The 17,318-nt window shown below is 36.7% G+C and overlaps 1 long non-coding RNA gene across 3 annotated transcripts in view; it reads right to left on the bottom strand.

Annotated features, from left to right (window-relative positions):
* The window catches only part of LOC119257768 (uncharacterized), a 203,181-nt gene that overhangs the window by 73,144 nt on the left and 112,719 nt on the right, over window positions 1-17,318 (bottom strand). Inside the window, exon 3 of one of the 3 annotated variants that reach the window (XR_008553963.1) lies at window positions 2,506-2,659. The exons of 1 other annotated variant lie outside the window; for it this stretch is intronic. This is a non-coding gene — a long non-coding RNA (uncharacterized LOC119257768). The remainder of the gene's footprint in view (window positions 1-2,505; window positions 2,660-17,318) is intronic. One more of the 3 variants, XR_008553962.1, reaches the window with a different exon arrangement.

Below are 17,318 nucleotides of genomic sequence, written 5' to 3'. Positions count from 1 at the left end.
AAGAACAGTCCTTTCCTGGTTTAGTTGAATTGGAAGATTTTCAAGTGTGGCTTGCAGCCACTTCCAATGCTATATTGATTTAGGCTAAATGACTCCAGTTTTTCTATTTTGCAGGCCTCTCTCTGTGTGGGTACCCTCCTCCTATTTAATTACATAGCAGAGAAGGAAGAATAGCTCTGGAGAACAGTCTACAGATGCTGAGAGCTAATGAATCATTTCTGCAACACCACTGTTTCTTCCTCACTCAGAGTTTTCTTCAACATGTGATTCCAAGCTAGATTTCATTCCTCTTATGTGTTTGTTCTGTAATAGAACTGCAGATGCTTCTCTTTAGGTTTTTTAGTTACTTTTCTTTTCCAAATGATCTTTTCACAATACACTCTATTACTGAAACTGTATAAATGAATACACACTGAAGAAAAAAATCAATCTCTATTAGAACACAGCCTTCAGGTTCCCAGATAATGAGTCTCACTTAAATACCTCTCAAGGACTTGAGTAAGATGTGCCAAGAAATAATTCAGTATATTCACCAGATATATGTTTTGTTAGAAAGACTGAGCAGATTTCTTGGCTGCTTTACTAATCCTGGGATCTAGTGTAAGATAGAGAAACATACTGCAGAAAATTAGGTGTAACTACCTTTCAGAACCATTGGCAAAACCAACTGAATTTTGTGTCCATCTGAAAGAGTTTTGGAAACTTGCCTCATTTCAATTTAAATATACAAACTATAATGCAGTCCTTTACTACGCCTTTGAAAATATAGAAACTTGAGGCCTTCCTGGTAGCGCAAGGAATCAAGCACAGCACTATGAAGTTACCCGCAACCTCTGTTGCACAAGTTCGATACTCAGCAGAACAGGGAGCATCCCACATGGCGCAGCAGACATCCCCTAACTCGCCCAGTGCTCCCCTCTCAGTGTATTTCAGTCAATCTGCCTGTTCTGTTCCCCAGTCTGTCTCTGGTGAAGAATCTTCTCACCCCCCACACCTCTGGCCTGTAGCCCAGTTCTTGTATGCACAAATAAATAAATCTTAAAAAAAATAAAATAATATATGGAAACTTAGGGAATGGAAGAGTTATCTTTTAATTTTCAGTTTGGACATCATTTAAAAGATGAAACCCAATATACTTAGTTCACTTACTTTTTCATAGGACTTTCAGGCTTAACATTTTAAGTGCAAACTTTAAACAATAACAGTAAGAAATGAATTTTCAAGGGAACGACTGGAAGTAAAAATCAGTCTAATTCAGATTAATATGGGGGAGTCAAGCAAAGTAGTGAAAACAGAAATTATTAATTAACTTTAATTTCATTTTCAATTACAGAAACTAATTATGAAGAATTAGCTACTCTACATTGTTTCACCAATAGATAATTCATGCACCTTTCTAGCTTTGCAGACTTTCATTTAAGTTTTGCAGCATCATCAGGTACCCTGCCAGTAGAACACAGCACTCCTGCTCCAAGATCTTAAGCCAGACAACTCGTGACCATGTTCATGGACTCTGTTATATGTGTCTTAGACTTCCAGGACTACTTGACTATTAGGACTTGGAGTTCCAGGTAAATATCTGGAGACATTGTGGGCAGATGTGTGTGAAATTTTACAGGGAGAACATAAAAAGAAGAAAAATACCTTGGACATAAGCTCCAAAAATGTCAGCACTTAAGGGAAAAAAGGGATAATAGAAGTTCATACAGGAGCTTAAAAAGCAATAGCCAGACAATAGGAAAATGTTGCCATCTCAAAAGTCAAGGTAAGAGAAAACTGTTTAAAATATGTATTTCTGCTGAGATGGTGGTCATGGCATTTCTGTAGAAATACATTGTTATGAAAAAGTAAGTTTTTACTTAGGGTAATAACTGAGATCCAGGAATATTGATTGACTGCAAAATGTCTAAATCATTTATTCTCACAGATTATATATGCTAGACAAATGAAAAAGCAGTAGAAGTTCTCATATTTCTTCCAGGCAATTTCTTTGGAAAAAAATGTGAAGATTTTCTCAAAAGGCTGGCAAGTCTATTAGTTTAACAGTCAATAAAACAAAGTACATTTATTAATATATTGTTGTTTCCTTCCAACATTTTTATAAAATCAGAAACAATATGTTCCCCATAAAACTCATATCTACCACTACTTATTCTGCTTGTTAAAAACTACAGTTGTGCAAGTCAAGGTGTCTCTGCTATCTGTCAATAGAAGGTTGCTTGCATTTGTTAGAGTGAAAATAAAAAAATTCTGTTACTTGGCACTCCTAGTAATATGAGAATTAAAATATCAGTGATTCAGTACTCCTTTCTTCATGCCCTGCTTTCTATCTGTCATTCAATAATGTTTAAGGTGGCCCTGGGTGACAGTCACTGAGCTAAAAATTGGGAAATATGAATGGAAAAAGTCAGATATGACTTTTAAGAAAAGAATACAGTGAAGAGGGAGCACCTCAGTTTACTGAGGACCTGTGTGTCCCAGGCTCCGCCAGGCCATATTACATACCATATCTGTGGGATCCCTGGTCCTTCTTGTTCTGGGGGGGGATACTGTCTTGGTTTCAGTGTCTCTGCTTGTCAGCTAGGTGTACAGTCATGCAGGACCTCTCATCAGGGACAAAAGTCCAGGTATGAAGAAAATGTTGAGAAACCAGTATCTGCTGAAAACAGCAAGCAGATATTAGAATAGAGATAATATGCTTTGGCTGGCAGGAATAATGGAGCCCCCAGGCTATAGCCCCTGTTCACTCCACCCTAGCTTACATCCCCAATACCAACCCTCACTCATGCACACTCCCTATGTATTTGTCCCACCTTTGTATTCCAATAAATACGAGGCTGCCTTTGGATGGGGGCTGCACATTACATCCCCTTGCAGCCCCTCTAGGCTTCTCATTGCCCCACATAGATTTTGAGTCATCTTTCCTCATCCCTCCCCACTTCCAAAGTTGCCATGAGGCAGCATTTTGTCTCTGAAGCATACAGGGGGTCTTTCTTTATCAAAAGAATATGAGGTCACAAAAACAAAATTAGGTACATGCCTTAGAAGAGGCCTGAATCAGATCATATCAGTTCATTACCTACAGACCTAGGGGAAAAACAAAAAGTCCCTTTACTGTTGCAATAAATCTCAAACTTTTTACCTTGTTTTTAACATTTCCATACTATGTGACCCCTAGTGGAAGTGCTTTTTGGAACCCCAAATTAAATAAAAGAATGTTATATTCCCCCATCTGAAGTGTCGACCAAATTGATGTCTGACTGACAGAGACAGAGAAGTCAATAGACCAATAGTTTCCAAAATTCAGTTTTCAAAGACTATTTGGAAAATTCTTTGATCAGAAGAGATGCCTGATTAAACAGCAGTCACACTGAGTTAGTCTTTGCGGGTGTCCTGCGTGGCTATGCGTTTTAGCTATCCCTTCCAGCCATGACCCTACATAAAAAGTCTGATAAAGTTTAAAATCATTGCTCTAAATCTAGTTCGGAGATTCAAATTTGAAGATCTCTAAAATACATCTGAAAAGGTATGAATCTATACCTCAGAATCATAAACAGTATTGTCTCCCAATATTACCTCAATAAAACTAATATATTCAAAATAAAAGAAAGAAAATCTCTAACAACTGAACATTGGTTATATTAGTTATAAGTGGAAAATTGAAACAGTGGATGGTCCTCAAGCCTGTGATGCTAATAAAATGACTGGGCCCCAAGCACCTTACTTCACTCCCAGATTCAGATGTAACTGACTGACGGGGCTTCTGAATGTTATATGCCCCAGATAATGTCAGCATTATCTAGAGTTCTACACTGATACATCCCATTTGCTCATACAAAATAGCAACTTGAACCAATGGTGGCATTTGTTTTAAAGCTATTATTCTAGGATGGCTCAATATTGAGGTTTGCAAATTTTTGGAGAGAACACGTAGTTTAGGCTTAGAATCTCTCTGTAGAAAGGAATGGTGAAAAAGAATTAAGAGAGTATTCTGATTTAGGGGAAGCCCTTCTTTGTGCCAGTAAATAGACTACATTTATTCTCACTGTCACATTTGCTCAAACTCACATCACGAAAATCAACCTCAACTATAAATGGAGTATTTTTCTTATTGAGAATGGCAAGTTTGCCCTAAAACAAAACATATGGCAAACTGATCATAAAGAATAATGAAAATATTAGAATCAATATTCACATTTTTTAATTTAAATATTTTTTACATCATTTTTCATTTTTGCACAGTGTATGCATTTTCATCTTGGTTATATTCCCCATACAATTCCCACCCTATGGGTGTGGGGAGTGGAGGAGGGATTAGGGTAAATATTCAAATTTTAAAAGTAGAGAGTCTGACGACTCCCACATGTACTGGAAAATACCAAGAACCGTCCACCCAGGACAAGACTTCCATTCACATCCGCTCTGCTTCCTTCACTTTGGAGCCGATATAAATATTGGAAAATAACTAAAAATCACCTTTGTGTTTCAGAAAAATCAACATCATGGAATGGTAGCACCAAATACAGGAAAGTTGACAACTGGATATAAAACCAATAGAGAAAACAGAACAGTGAACAGGCCCAGAGATTTTGAAGAAAATGTTAACCACAAGGCAACAACATCAGCTCTGAGCAAAAACAAGTAGAAAACAATGCAAAATATTTTTAAAAGAGGGCATTATTTAAAACTTTAATCAAATAGGTGATGTTCAACTTTGCCTAGGTATAGTTAAAAATATATTTCTTTGTGTCTTCTCTAATATTCTTAGGGACTTCATGAATTGGAGCAAATATCAAGAATTATGTATCAAAATAAGAATAAACCCAGTCAAAGGTGTACCTTACCTTTTCTACCTACATTGATATACAAATCTTGACTTTGTTAAAGCATAAATATATTTGCTGGTAACAATGTCAAGGATATTGGAAATTTAATTTAAGGCTCTCAAGAAAGAATAGCAGAAATTAGGGCAATAGATAGGTAACTGGTAAAAACAAATCTTTAACAAAGTAACTATAAAACTTTTTTGTAATTGGAAACTTTAATGTTCCAAATTGCCTATAAGCCCTCTCCCAAGTAAATGATCATTGACCTTAAGTGCTGCTGTTCCTAACAGCTGCCACCCCAGACCCAGGCAATACTAGACCATAAGAAAAGTTGTATTTTTCAATACCCCCTGGAGAAAGGAAGGCCTATCATAACTGTAATTTTTCTTGAAAATGTCTTTTTTTTCTTGTGCTGGATCCTTGCATATTTCAATGTCTTTCTCTCTCTCCCGCTGCCCCCGACCTCCCTCTTTCTTCCTCCCTTCCTCTTTATTCCACTCCTTTCTTTCCTTCACACTGATTGACTCAAACTTAAAATATCTTGAATTCCTTCCCATTTAATAAAAATGTCTTCTCAATTTAAAACTACTGAGAAATAATCTTGAAATGGGACATATATTCCATACAATGTGAAAAAAGAATAAGCACAACCTCTTGGGAAAGAATTAAAATTAAAAATAACTCAGCAAGATTGAAGAGTCTAGCACATTATGCTAGCAATAGCAAAAAAAAAAAAACCAAAAAACCAGTTTTTGTTGGGCAAATAATACATCATTTTTTTCAGCTTATATTGTTCTCTCCATATTTCTTCATTTTTCTTTGACTATGTACATAGTCATAAATTGGGTATCAGAATCCCTCTGCTGAGATTTTGTTCAACAGTCACTGAGTTTCAGAAAGTGTCTTACAGAAAAAACCCCATGGCTATCTCATCCTGCCTGGAAACAGAGCATCCTTGTGAGCTGGGTCTAAGGAAGCACAACTCACCTGGGCTTCAGTTCATGTCCTCCCTCATTAATGAACTGTCAATAAGACTCCTGGGGATGGCTAATTGTTTGCAATATGGCACTATTAGATTCCATGCTGTTTGAACTTCAATCCCGCCCCAAGGGGAAAAGTCTGAGATAGTAATGAGAAGGAAGAGTCCAACACAGTATGGGTAACTGCAAACCCAATCTCCATTAGGATTTCAAAGTTAAACCAAAGATGACTGCATTCTCTGTACCTTTGCCATCTCAATCAGGCTTCCCAGCTTTGCAACAAATATAAGGTATCTCTCTGATCTGCGATCTTACAATTGTCTGCTCTAAGCAGTCTCTTATGTCCTTTGCTGCCAGTGAGTGATCTACTGATGCTGAGCCCAGGAGCAAATATGGATCCCGGAACACTGAAACTAAAGGAATCTTCCAGATTACGGTCTTCCACCTCCACCTGCTGCACCTTCATAAATCTCTCCATTACTCTCCTCACCCCTCCATCCTAGTGGAAATGGACTTTACTTGAAATCTGCCACTCCATAGATCCCCTCCTACCAAATCATATGTAACCCTTTGTTGCATTTATTATTCATGCCTGGACAAAATTTTTTTTATAAATGAGGCATTAAAAATGAATGAACAAACACAGAAAAATAAAGATACCATACTCCTGCACTGGGGTTTCTACATAAAATAATCATAAAAAATTGACAAAGGGCAACAGTCAAAAAACATAGGGTCTTAGTATGGTGAATTACCTTAGTCTTGACATTGAGTGATTGGATCTGACTCTATTAAGTCATATAAACTCTGAGTATGGCTCTTTCTCTATCCCTAGCTGGAACTTTGCTAGAAAAGAGGAATGTCTTATACATACTTTAACTACCACTTTATATAGAGAATCCATCTAGGATGACTAATGGGAATTTTTGAGTGTTACTGAATAAAGGCATGCTACTTCTTAAGATCCCGATGTTTACAAGTTTTCTAGAGATTGAAACATTAGAAAAGTTATGTTCATTTTAATTGTATATTAATCATATTTTAATATTCTTAATTATTTGAAAATTGTTATCTATAAAATTGTATGATATTATGATTGATTATAATATGCAAATATGAGTGTGTGTTTTTTGTTGGGAATAATGACCCTCCATGTATTTTAGGTTTTAAGAAATGAGTGTGTAATTAACCATGGAACACAAATTTAACAACAGTTCAGTCATTACAGGCCATCTGCTGTGTTTGTGGATTATTGCATTAGAGCAAGTTTCAGAGAGCCATAAATATCTCACTGGTGTGTGTAGTGTGCGCGCGCGCGCGCGTGTGTGTGTGTGTGTGTGTGTTGAAATAGTGGTCAAAAGTAGATCAACAGAACAGATCATGTTTCAAACTGAGCATAGAGGGGGAGGAACAACCTGGATTTTGCTCTAATGTTTTTAAGTTAATTGATTTTCTTATTGCACTCTACTTTCAGTACTCTTTCATATTATTGAATCTTTGAAGCACAGCAGAGCATAAATATTTCTTTAATAACAATGATATATGTGTGTGTTTTCCACATTTATTATTATTAAAGTTAAAGTTAAAACTCCTTGCCATTTGGTTTAAAAGTGAATCCCCCACACACCTCTGTTGAGATGCTGGTGTTGCATCTGGGGACCTATCTATCCATCCGCAGGGGATCCTATAACAATGTAGTAGAGCAGTGGTTCTCGAAGTGCTCAAATTGAGAACTTACATAAGTATTCACGGAGGTTTGAGGGTTCTATGAGAAATGCTAAAAATTTTATCTCCATTTCATTAGATTTTTTAAAAAAATTCTTTTAAGGCAAACATTTCTTTAAAAGGATAGAGAATATAATAACCACAAAAGAAAAGACTGACAAATCTGAACTTCATCAAAGTTAAGAACTCTTCAACAGCAAAAAAGGTCCCCATTTAAAGAATGAATAAGCCCACTGTAGACTGGGAGAAGATAATTGAAATACATAAATCTATTAAAGGTCTTATGCTTAGAATAATAGAAATCCTACAGTTAGGTGATAAAAAGACAACTCATTTTTTTAATGGACAAAAAAGTTAGACTTTTCATAGCTATATGAAAGAGGCCTCAATACATTCATCAGGGAAATGAAAATTAAAACCAGGGAGAGATAATACACACTCTCCAGAATGGTTAGAATTAAAGGGTGAGAGTACCAAGTCTCTCTTACCCTATTGGTAGGAATTTACATTGTATTTTGTAACATTATTTAGTGATAGCTACTAAAATTCTACATGCCTAACCTATAACCCAGCGTGTCCATTTCCATTTAGCCTAAGAAAATGAGTGTCTCTATCCACAAAAAGACTTCTATAAGTCTTATTCAGAATAACCAAAATCTGGAAATATGCCCATCAAAAGAAACCAATAAATAAGTTTTGGTATATTCATAAGAACAATAAAAACACATCAGTGTAAAAACAAGCCACATGGTTTAATCTCAAACACACAATGTTGAGCAAAAGCAGTCAGACCTAAAAGAGTCCTGTGTAATTCCAATTTAAATAATGTTCCAGAATAGATAACGCTAACCTACAGGGACAGAATCAGAACAGCCATCACCTCTGCAAATTGGGTATTGGTTGGGAGAGGACATGAGGGATTCTTCCAAGGTTCTGGAAAGGTTTTATATTTTAATTGGATTGGTAGTTGCGTAAGTATATACACCTGTAAAAATTAATTAAATGGTACACTTAAAATTTTTTCAGGTGTATATGTTATCACACATATAAATGTCTTTTTAAAAGCAAGGATGAGAATAAAAGCAGAATGGATGTCAGCTTCAGCAAGCATTAATACTGAGGGTAAATTTATTTCTAAAAAGAACATACATGATGTTAAATATGTATTATCTTAATGATTGAAATTATAAGGAAATTAGTTGACATGATAAATATTCACTCGGTTAGAATATATTTAACATATTTAAATAACATTGCCAACTCTCTTATATTATAAATGCAGTTAGTTTTATTTGCATAAACTGACTTTAGTAAGGAGCTCAATTCTACCATAACATTCCAAAATAAATTTGGATCTCATTCCTGCATCATTTTCACTTCATTAATTAACATCTAATTCATAAGCATCTCGACAGTTGAAGCATTCTTGTAAATAGGGCAAACTAAAATAAGTATGGACATATTTAAACATCTTGGCAATACAAATGGCCCTTCACTGTTCTATTTAATAATTTCAAATTTCTTCTCTTGTGAAGTCTTCCTGACCTGCTTAATCATAAGTAATCACTCCATCTTTCATGTTCTTGTAACATTTTGTTCTAACCTCTGTTATAGCACCTGTCTCTTTATAAATAATGTTTGCTAAGCTGTGAGTTCTTTGAGGACAGAGAACAAACCTTATTAATCTTTTAATGCCTTTTGCCTAGTACGCTGAGGGCATTCAATAAATGTCTGTTGAATAGCTGAATATATTATTAAACAATTCTCTCTAGAAACTCTGCTTGAGAGTCTTGAAATGCATTTCCCAACTTCAAAAAGTGCCTGAATTCCTCACTCTTGGTCAACCTGTCCCTTCTGCCTGGTATGCCTTTATCGTACACATCCTTCCCCCACTGACCTTTCTTGAATACCTTTTCATTCTTCATGATTCAGTGCAGATGCTGAACAATTCAAATCACCCCTCTCTGGGCTGGGATTTCAGGATATGGGTATAACACACGGCAGCTCAGACAAGGTCCATGAAAGAGTGCAGGGGCACTGCCACGTAGATGTTGGCATGGAGGCTTCGGACTTGGTTCCCAACCAAGGTTGGTTCCACCCAACTTTCTCCAAATTTATGTTTTTTTTACTAGAGAGATACCTGGCGACCTTGATCCCTCTCAAATGCTTAGAAGCCAGTCTCCTTGGCTGGGAGAGCTTTGTCTTCCTTCAAACCAGTGGTGAGACTGTGTAACATATGTAGAAATAGCGATCAGATGAGTGGCTTACCTCACCACTGCTCACTCTGTCCCCTCATTGGTACCCATAGGAGTCTTGAGTGGTGTGAAAATTAATATAGAGAAGCCCCATTGAAATGAGGTTGGGAGCCTTGCAGTGCCCATGCATGAGCAATCAGCAAACTATGGGACCCAACATGCCTGGCCTTTGACAGGAAGTGATGTTGATCTCCTGCCCCAGTACAGGAAGAGGGAGGTTTCTTCATAAATGGCCCCTCTGAAGGCTATATTTGGGGTGCTGACTGGATCTGGGAAGCACATGTCTGTCTCACCATGAGACTGCATTTTCCAAATGCTTTTTTGTTTCTAAATAAACCCAGTTTGTTGATGAAATAACTGCTTTTTGTTTGAGTTCTATAGTAGGAGGAGGAGGTTATCAGTCATAAATTTGTAGGAAGTTTAAGACCTTGACTTTGGAGATTAGTCTGGCACTTCAGAGTCTACCTGCTACCAAAGTAAGCTATTGTGTTCCTCTCCTCAGGCCCCCAGAAAAAGGCTTTGCCCTGGCCTGTCACATCTCTTTGAGGTCCTTGATGGAAAGGGAATCATATTGTTACCCCTATATATCCCTAAAGAAAAAAAAAAAAATATATATATATATGTCCCAGACTCAGAAGAGGACACAGAAAATGTTAATCAAATGAATTAACTGATTTGCTTTCAGTTCCACATCGTAGGGTGGATGAACACCTCTCAAAGAAGGTAAACAGAACCCAAATGGTTATGGTGGGTTGTTCCTTTGCCCCATATCCCTAGATCTCAATTATGTAGTCATGCAAACCCAAGCTCTTCCAAAGCTTCAGTTTCCCTACAGAGAAGTGAGGAAGGAAGCTTGGGTCCTGAGCTAGGGCTACACCTGGGGCATGATGAACGGTGCTGAGAGCCAAATTGTAGGAGAGGGACCAGGACAGAAAGAGATGGGGAATGTGGCTGAGCACGGTGCATGTGAGCTGTATGAAGAATTTAAAAGTGTGTGAACCTTCATCTCTCTTTTCTAATAAAGCTGAAATATCTCAAGTCCCATACTCCACTGTTTTTGGAGCATTTAACCAAGGTTTATGATCCACAGAGATGATGTGCAATGTTTCCACAGAAATAATAAAAATAAGGATGATGTGATTATTTTCATAAAGCTAAATTAAGTCTTTTCCAAAGAATTACCCAACACAGGGCCTCCCTGGTGGCACAGGGACTTCTTCAGTCTCAGCGCCATCAAGCTATTGCCAGACCACTCCTGTCTCACCCACTGCTCTCCTCAGCTGTGTATTTCAGTAAATCCACCTATTCTGCTTCCCACTCTGTCTCTGGTGAATTCTCTCACTCCCCGTACCGCTGGCCTACACCCCAGTTCTTGTGTGCATAAATAAATAAAATAAATCTTTAAAAAATAATTACCTAATACAGGGCTATGCATTTCTTAGAGTGATTTTGTTTGTTTGTTTTTGTTTTTAGGTGGGAGAAGTGAGGGGGCTATTTCTTTTTCTTTTTTTTTAAATAGTCTTTTTTTTTAAAAAAAAGATTTACTTATTTATTTATACAAGCACTGGGTACAGTCAGAAGCATGGGAGGGTGAGAGAATTCACCAGAGTCAGAGTGGGGAACAGAACAGGCAGACTGACGAAATACATTGCTGAGGGGAGCAGCGGGCGTGGCAGGAGAGGTCTGTTGCCCCATGTGGGACCCTTGCTGGTGGCTGGGGATCAAACCGGTGCTGCAGAGGCTGTAGGCAGCTTCGCAGCCTAGGGTACAACCACTGCGCCACCAGGGGATGCCCGAAAGGGCTATTTCTTTTATGGAAAAAAAAGAAATACATTATGGTAATAGATGGTGGCATTTAAAAAAATGTTTCTAGTTAACAAAAGTTGGCAAAACCACCAACTTTTGTCTGTCTGTCTTATTTTCACTGGTCTGTGGTATCTGAAAGTTTAGAAGCCACCGGCGTTATCTTCCTAACAGATTTTATTTTGAATCTCTCTCTCTTGAACTTTCTATGTTTAAATTTTTCATTTTAGACTTCAAAAGCAAAGCAGCATAAAATCTTTGAGTTTGGTGGTGCTGAACATATTTCAGTCATATTTCAAGTCCACAGTTAATGTCTATGCTTCAGACCTGTATATTCCACTGTCTTATTATCATCTCCATGACATCTCAAAATTAACACGCTGCAACTGAACTCATGATTCACCTCATTCTTTCTCCCTGAACTTCCATATATCTGTAAATGACATGATTACCAACCCAGGGGCAAAAGACTGAGATTCTAGAGTCTCCCTTATTCTGTACATCTACCCCATTGTCAAGATATATCTTGAATCTAATCTAGTAACTGAAGCCAAATGATCTTTTCTAAAATGTAGATCAAATCATGTCTCTAATACTTTTTTTTTGAATAAAATATGTAAATGATCCACCTTGAGTACCCATATTTATTTCCACTCTGTATTAGGATTTGTAAAAGAAACAGAATCCATAGGAAGTGTGTGCTTGTGTGTGTGTGTGTGTGTAGATGGGGGGGAAGAGAGAGACTTTTGATAAGGAGTTGGCTCATTATGGAGGCTTGTAAGTACAAAATCTGTAGGTTAGAGACTGAAGACCCAAGAAAGAGTTGACACAGAAGTTCAGTGCCAAAGACCAGGTGTTGAAAAACCCCTCTTGCTTGAGGGAAGGTCACTTTTTTGTTCTATATAAGCCTTAAACTGCCTGGAGGGCAATCTGCTTCACTAAAAGCCCAGCAACTTAAAAGGTAATCTCACCCCAAAACACCATCGTAGAAACATCCAGAATAATGTTTGTCCACTACCTGGGCACCATAGCCAGCCAAGTTGACACATAAAATTAACCATCAACTTCATCCACGATGTTCTACCAGTACTGGCATTTTTCCAATAACTTTTCCTGTCTTCCAACTCTGTAAATGCTATTCCTTTTGCCTCAGATGTTTTTCCCCATTCTCTACCTGGTCAAAAACGTAGTCATCATTCATTCATTCATCCTGTTTAGTGGCAAAGAGAAATAAGAAGATTCCGTTTTTTATGTCCAAAATGATTGAATAAATTCCACCAACCAGTAATATGCAGTGCGAGAAAGCACCATATTGGGCTCCTCGGATTTTGCCCTTGCTTGGGAAAACATCTACACATACTGTCTTGCCTATCAAAACATCAAGGAATTCAGTTAGAAACAGCCAAAGGCCAGATTGAGGGGATGTTTTGGGATAGCCTATGACTTCTTTGCTAGATAAAAAGCAATATAATAAGAACTAAATTGAGCTTTCCTTGAAGAATCCATTCACATACTCTAACTCAAAGAGTAAGAGTAAGAGACAAGAGTAGGTCTAAGGGATTATGTGAGATAAACTGGTTGGAATCACTCTTTGTTCTGGGAGTCAATACAGTTGATCAGTAGGGCTGCCCCATGAACAAGGAGATGATCCACATGGAACTCAAAACTGGCCTGGAAGGGGCTCAGGTTAGCTCAGTTCTCCAGGTGTACAGTAGGTCCTGGGGACAGAAGTAACAGGAGGTTACATATTCTGGACCAGGAGATCAAAGTTGCGCTCTTCCTTTCTTCCTCTCTAGCTAACTTAACAGTGGGATCCATCTGTGACCTGTGAGTCAGATGGATAATAATCAGGCTCTTTATTTCTGCTCTATAAAATTTCCTTCTAAGTCCTGGTTATTTTAGTCATGCTTTTGTATAGTTAAACGTCAACTGTCTAAAGGGAATTAAACCCACACTAATTCTAAATGCTAAGTGGATGCACATGATATATATAAAAAAGCATATTTTTGGACTTTGGGTTTTAATGAACAGTTCAACATCAAAGATAGAGGCTCAATGATTAAAATAACAACAACAACAACAACAACAAAAACAAAGTGCAAATTTAATTAGCATAATTAGCAAGCTCACCATATTCTAGCCACTGCTATTAGATCACAAAAAAGAATAAATCATGACCTAACATTTAGCCAACCAACAAAACAAAAAGCAAGAAAGGATCAAAACACAATTTTAATAGATTTTTTAGAGATAAAGCATTATAGCTTAAAAACATAGCCACAAAATGAAGTTATTTGAAAAATAAGATCTCTGCTTACAAAAATATATTTCTAGTATTACAGTAAAGGTGGCAATGGCTACATATGACATTAAGAGAAATTAAATTAAGAGAAAATAAAGTCAGAGTTGTAAAGTACAAGTCTACTTTTCTTGTTCTCCTGAAAATTATTCTTTACAGTCTCTAGGGTTATGAATGCCGAGTTCTTGCTGCAGTTGATAGTGTCCTGAGGTGTATCTCAGAGCACCTAATACATAGACCTGACCCAGAACAGATCATTTTCTCAGTCTTTCTTTAAGGACAACCCACAGTACATGAAGAACCAGAGTCAATGCCTAGATTCTGGCTCTAGTTCTACTAATTGTGATTCTGAACTAGTTACTTCATCCTTCTGAATTGAATTCCTTCACTTGTATAATTATCTGTAAAATCACAGAATGATATTGGAGTACCTCCAGGTAAACTTTACACTCTAAAATTACTAAATCCCATGTCACACAGAGTACTAATACCAACATCCTCTATAAGAAGATCCCTAGGTTAATGACTACTTTTACAGCTCATATTATGCACAATATTCTGTTTGTTATAAACTAAATATCCATCACATTGATTTATGAATACATCACAAAAATCAATTAATATTTGTGAGCTCATCACGTCTTAGTTTGAGAAGTATTTCTGATATTAAGAAAGTAATTTTCACTTTGCCTTGATATTTTTAAAGTTCATAGCATCTTTATATATAAAGAAATAAATATATATCAATACATATAATATAGTTGAAATCTATTAAATAACATTTTGCCTTGCAGTGGCTAACTTCCTATTTGAGAAATTTAACAAAGTTAGGATACTTCCCCATCTAGGAATAATTCTTGGGGAAGTCTGACCATTGACAGCTTCATGTTCCTTCCAGCAGTGCCAGGCACTTCGGAGAGTTGTCATGTCATCCTCCAGGCAGAAATTTCAACTTGTTTTAAGACAAAAAGACAGTATCTGAGGTTTAAATATATTGTATGTTTATCTGTATTTCTTTATTTTCATATACATAATGACTTCTGCTTACAAAGGGGCATCACAGACCCCAGACTTGCAATTCATATTAATCACTTCCTTCCTAGAGCAAAGGACAAAAAAATGTATTCACAGCACCCATGCCTGTACCAACCAGTAAGAAAAGAATATTTACGTGATGCTTACTATGCACCAGATACCAACTGACTCATAATTGGACTCCTGCTATCTAAGTGCTTGTTATACTACCATGCAGACAACCCAATAAAAACAGAATTCCTGTTAAAATGAATCCAAGTGTGCATGGAAGTGAAACCATTGAAATTATGTGCAAGTATGTGTGTGTAAGCACACATATACACACTCATGCACAAGCATGTATCTGTGTGAATAGCTATGGGATATATGTTAATATAGATACATAGATGTAGGTACATAGTGCACTATAGTAGATTTGCTGAGAAAACCTAAAATGAATGATACCTCAGTAGCAACAAGCACACCTACCACCAGGTTACGATTTCTTAAGAATACTGTCTGCCCTTCTTTCCTTTAATACTGGATGAAGGACCTAAAATTTATGAACTTTCCCGCTTTGCTCTGCAGGTAGGAAACTAATAGATTACAAGCCAGAGGTTGAAATATGCAGTCCAGAGAAAAAGCTTTGATGACCTTTGACACAGGCAACCTCTGTCTGATCAGCATGGAAGACTCATGTTGTTAAACTGTGCATTACTCATTTCACAATCAATGATTCCTCCCAATAACTATGGGCAATCTCATTATCATAATGCTTTAAAAGAATGAAAGGAAGCAAAAGCTAATATCTAGAAGGTATTTCTATGAAATCTGGCACTTTATTTGACTTCTAAGACTCTGAGGCTTTTGGAGAAAATACAAATAACAAGAAAGAAATCATGAACTTCAGGTAAAAGAAGGCTTGTTTTGGAAATCTGACAAGTAAGATTCAACATCTCCTTTGCTTCCTGTTGAAGCAACCCCTAACTGTCATCTAAATTTGAACTACAGCTGCCATCCTAAATCCCCTTTTGGCTTTCATGTGAATAAGAAATAGATTTCTATTAAGCAACTGAGATTTGGGGGCTATGTTTCATGGCATTTACCCTTCCATAATTAACACAGAAGCTGGAACACCGAAATGTTTCAGTTGCCTGGTTTAACCTGGGAGGTAACTTACCAACCACCCACTGAAGCAAAGAGCCCAGAAGACAGATTGTGAGCAGTGACTGCAGTGGTTACAGCTGTGATTGCATAGCAGTAGGAGAAAGAGGTGCGCTCAAGCAAAAATCGGCAAGCAGAAATGAGATAATCTAGAAATTTAAAGCCTTACATGGTTGGAAAAACTTACTGCTACTAAAGCTCAAACAGTAAAAATAAAACTGAGAAAGATTTAGAGTGACAAATGCTCAGTAATGCCCAAATTCAACAGGACTTCATAGGCATAAAAATAAACCTCTCTTCTGTTAGGCCACTCACATTTATAAGTTTTCTTCTTTGAGCTGTTAATGTAAATTATCATATTTAATCATTGGAACATCCATTCTTTCTAACCAGGGGTTGTATGTGTGCATAAGCACAGACACACACACACACACACTCTTCCACAATAGGCTTTATAATAATTGTATCTTAGCTGAGTGAAATAGGTTGAAGTTTAATAGTGTTAGTGGTGCTCTGAGACTTTGTGTTAGTGACACTCAGCATTTAGTACTGATTATTAAGATCCTTGATTTTAATATCCAACATTTTCTATTTTGCCAGTTGCTAAACCTACATGCTTTCTTGTCAATGAACTCAAAAGCTTAGCTATTTAGTAATGTCATATATTCTTTCAGTTAAGTGAATGATAGAAAAGACATTTAGGTTGAAAAAATTAGAATATTGCTATCACAAGACTACTCAGGTAGACTAAAGGCAAATTTATTACAAAAGAAATGAGAAAAGGACTACAGAAATGACAAACATCATTTTCAGTGCTGTTTTAGTGACTTTATGGCTCTGGTATTATTGGCGAGTTAATATTTTAAAGTAAAACAGTCTTATCACAGTTGTTTTGCTCATCAAGTGAATAATAACAAGGAAACTTTCACAGTCTAACTACAGTGGCTTCCAGATAGCATGAGATGAAGAACGAATTTGTTAAATATACAGTTAATGTGATCAATACAAGTACTCCAACTGACAAAAAATAAACTTCGATGATTATTCCAAATAATTTCTCAGGTAAAGAACATGTCTTCATATTAATAGGTACATAAAAACTAATTCTGAGACATGAATACAAAAAGAAGCATAATAATTTCTGAAATAAAACTGGTCTTCATTAGGAAGACCATAGTCATAGAAAAATATGTTTTTTCAGATGAGAAAGGTCCTAAGAAAACATATTATAAATTTCTTTGGTTTATACTAA

Source organism: Talpa occidentalis, unplaced genomic scaffold, assembly GCF_014898055.3.
Source record: "Talpa occidentalis isolate TD23 unplaced genomic scaffold, MPIMG_talOcc4v2.1 talOcc4.4, whole genome shotgun sequence".
Classification (NCBI taxonomy): domain Eukaryota; kingdom Metazoa; phylum Chordata; class Mammalia; order Eulipotyphla; family Talpidae; genus Talpa; species Talpa occidentalis.
Note: the sequence above shows the minus strand (reverse complement) of the source record. Positions and strands in the feature narration are given on the sequence as shown.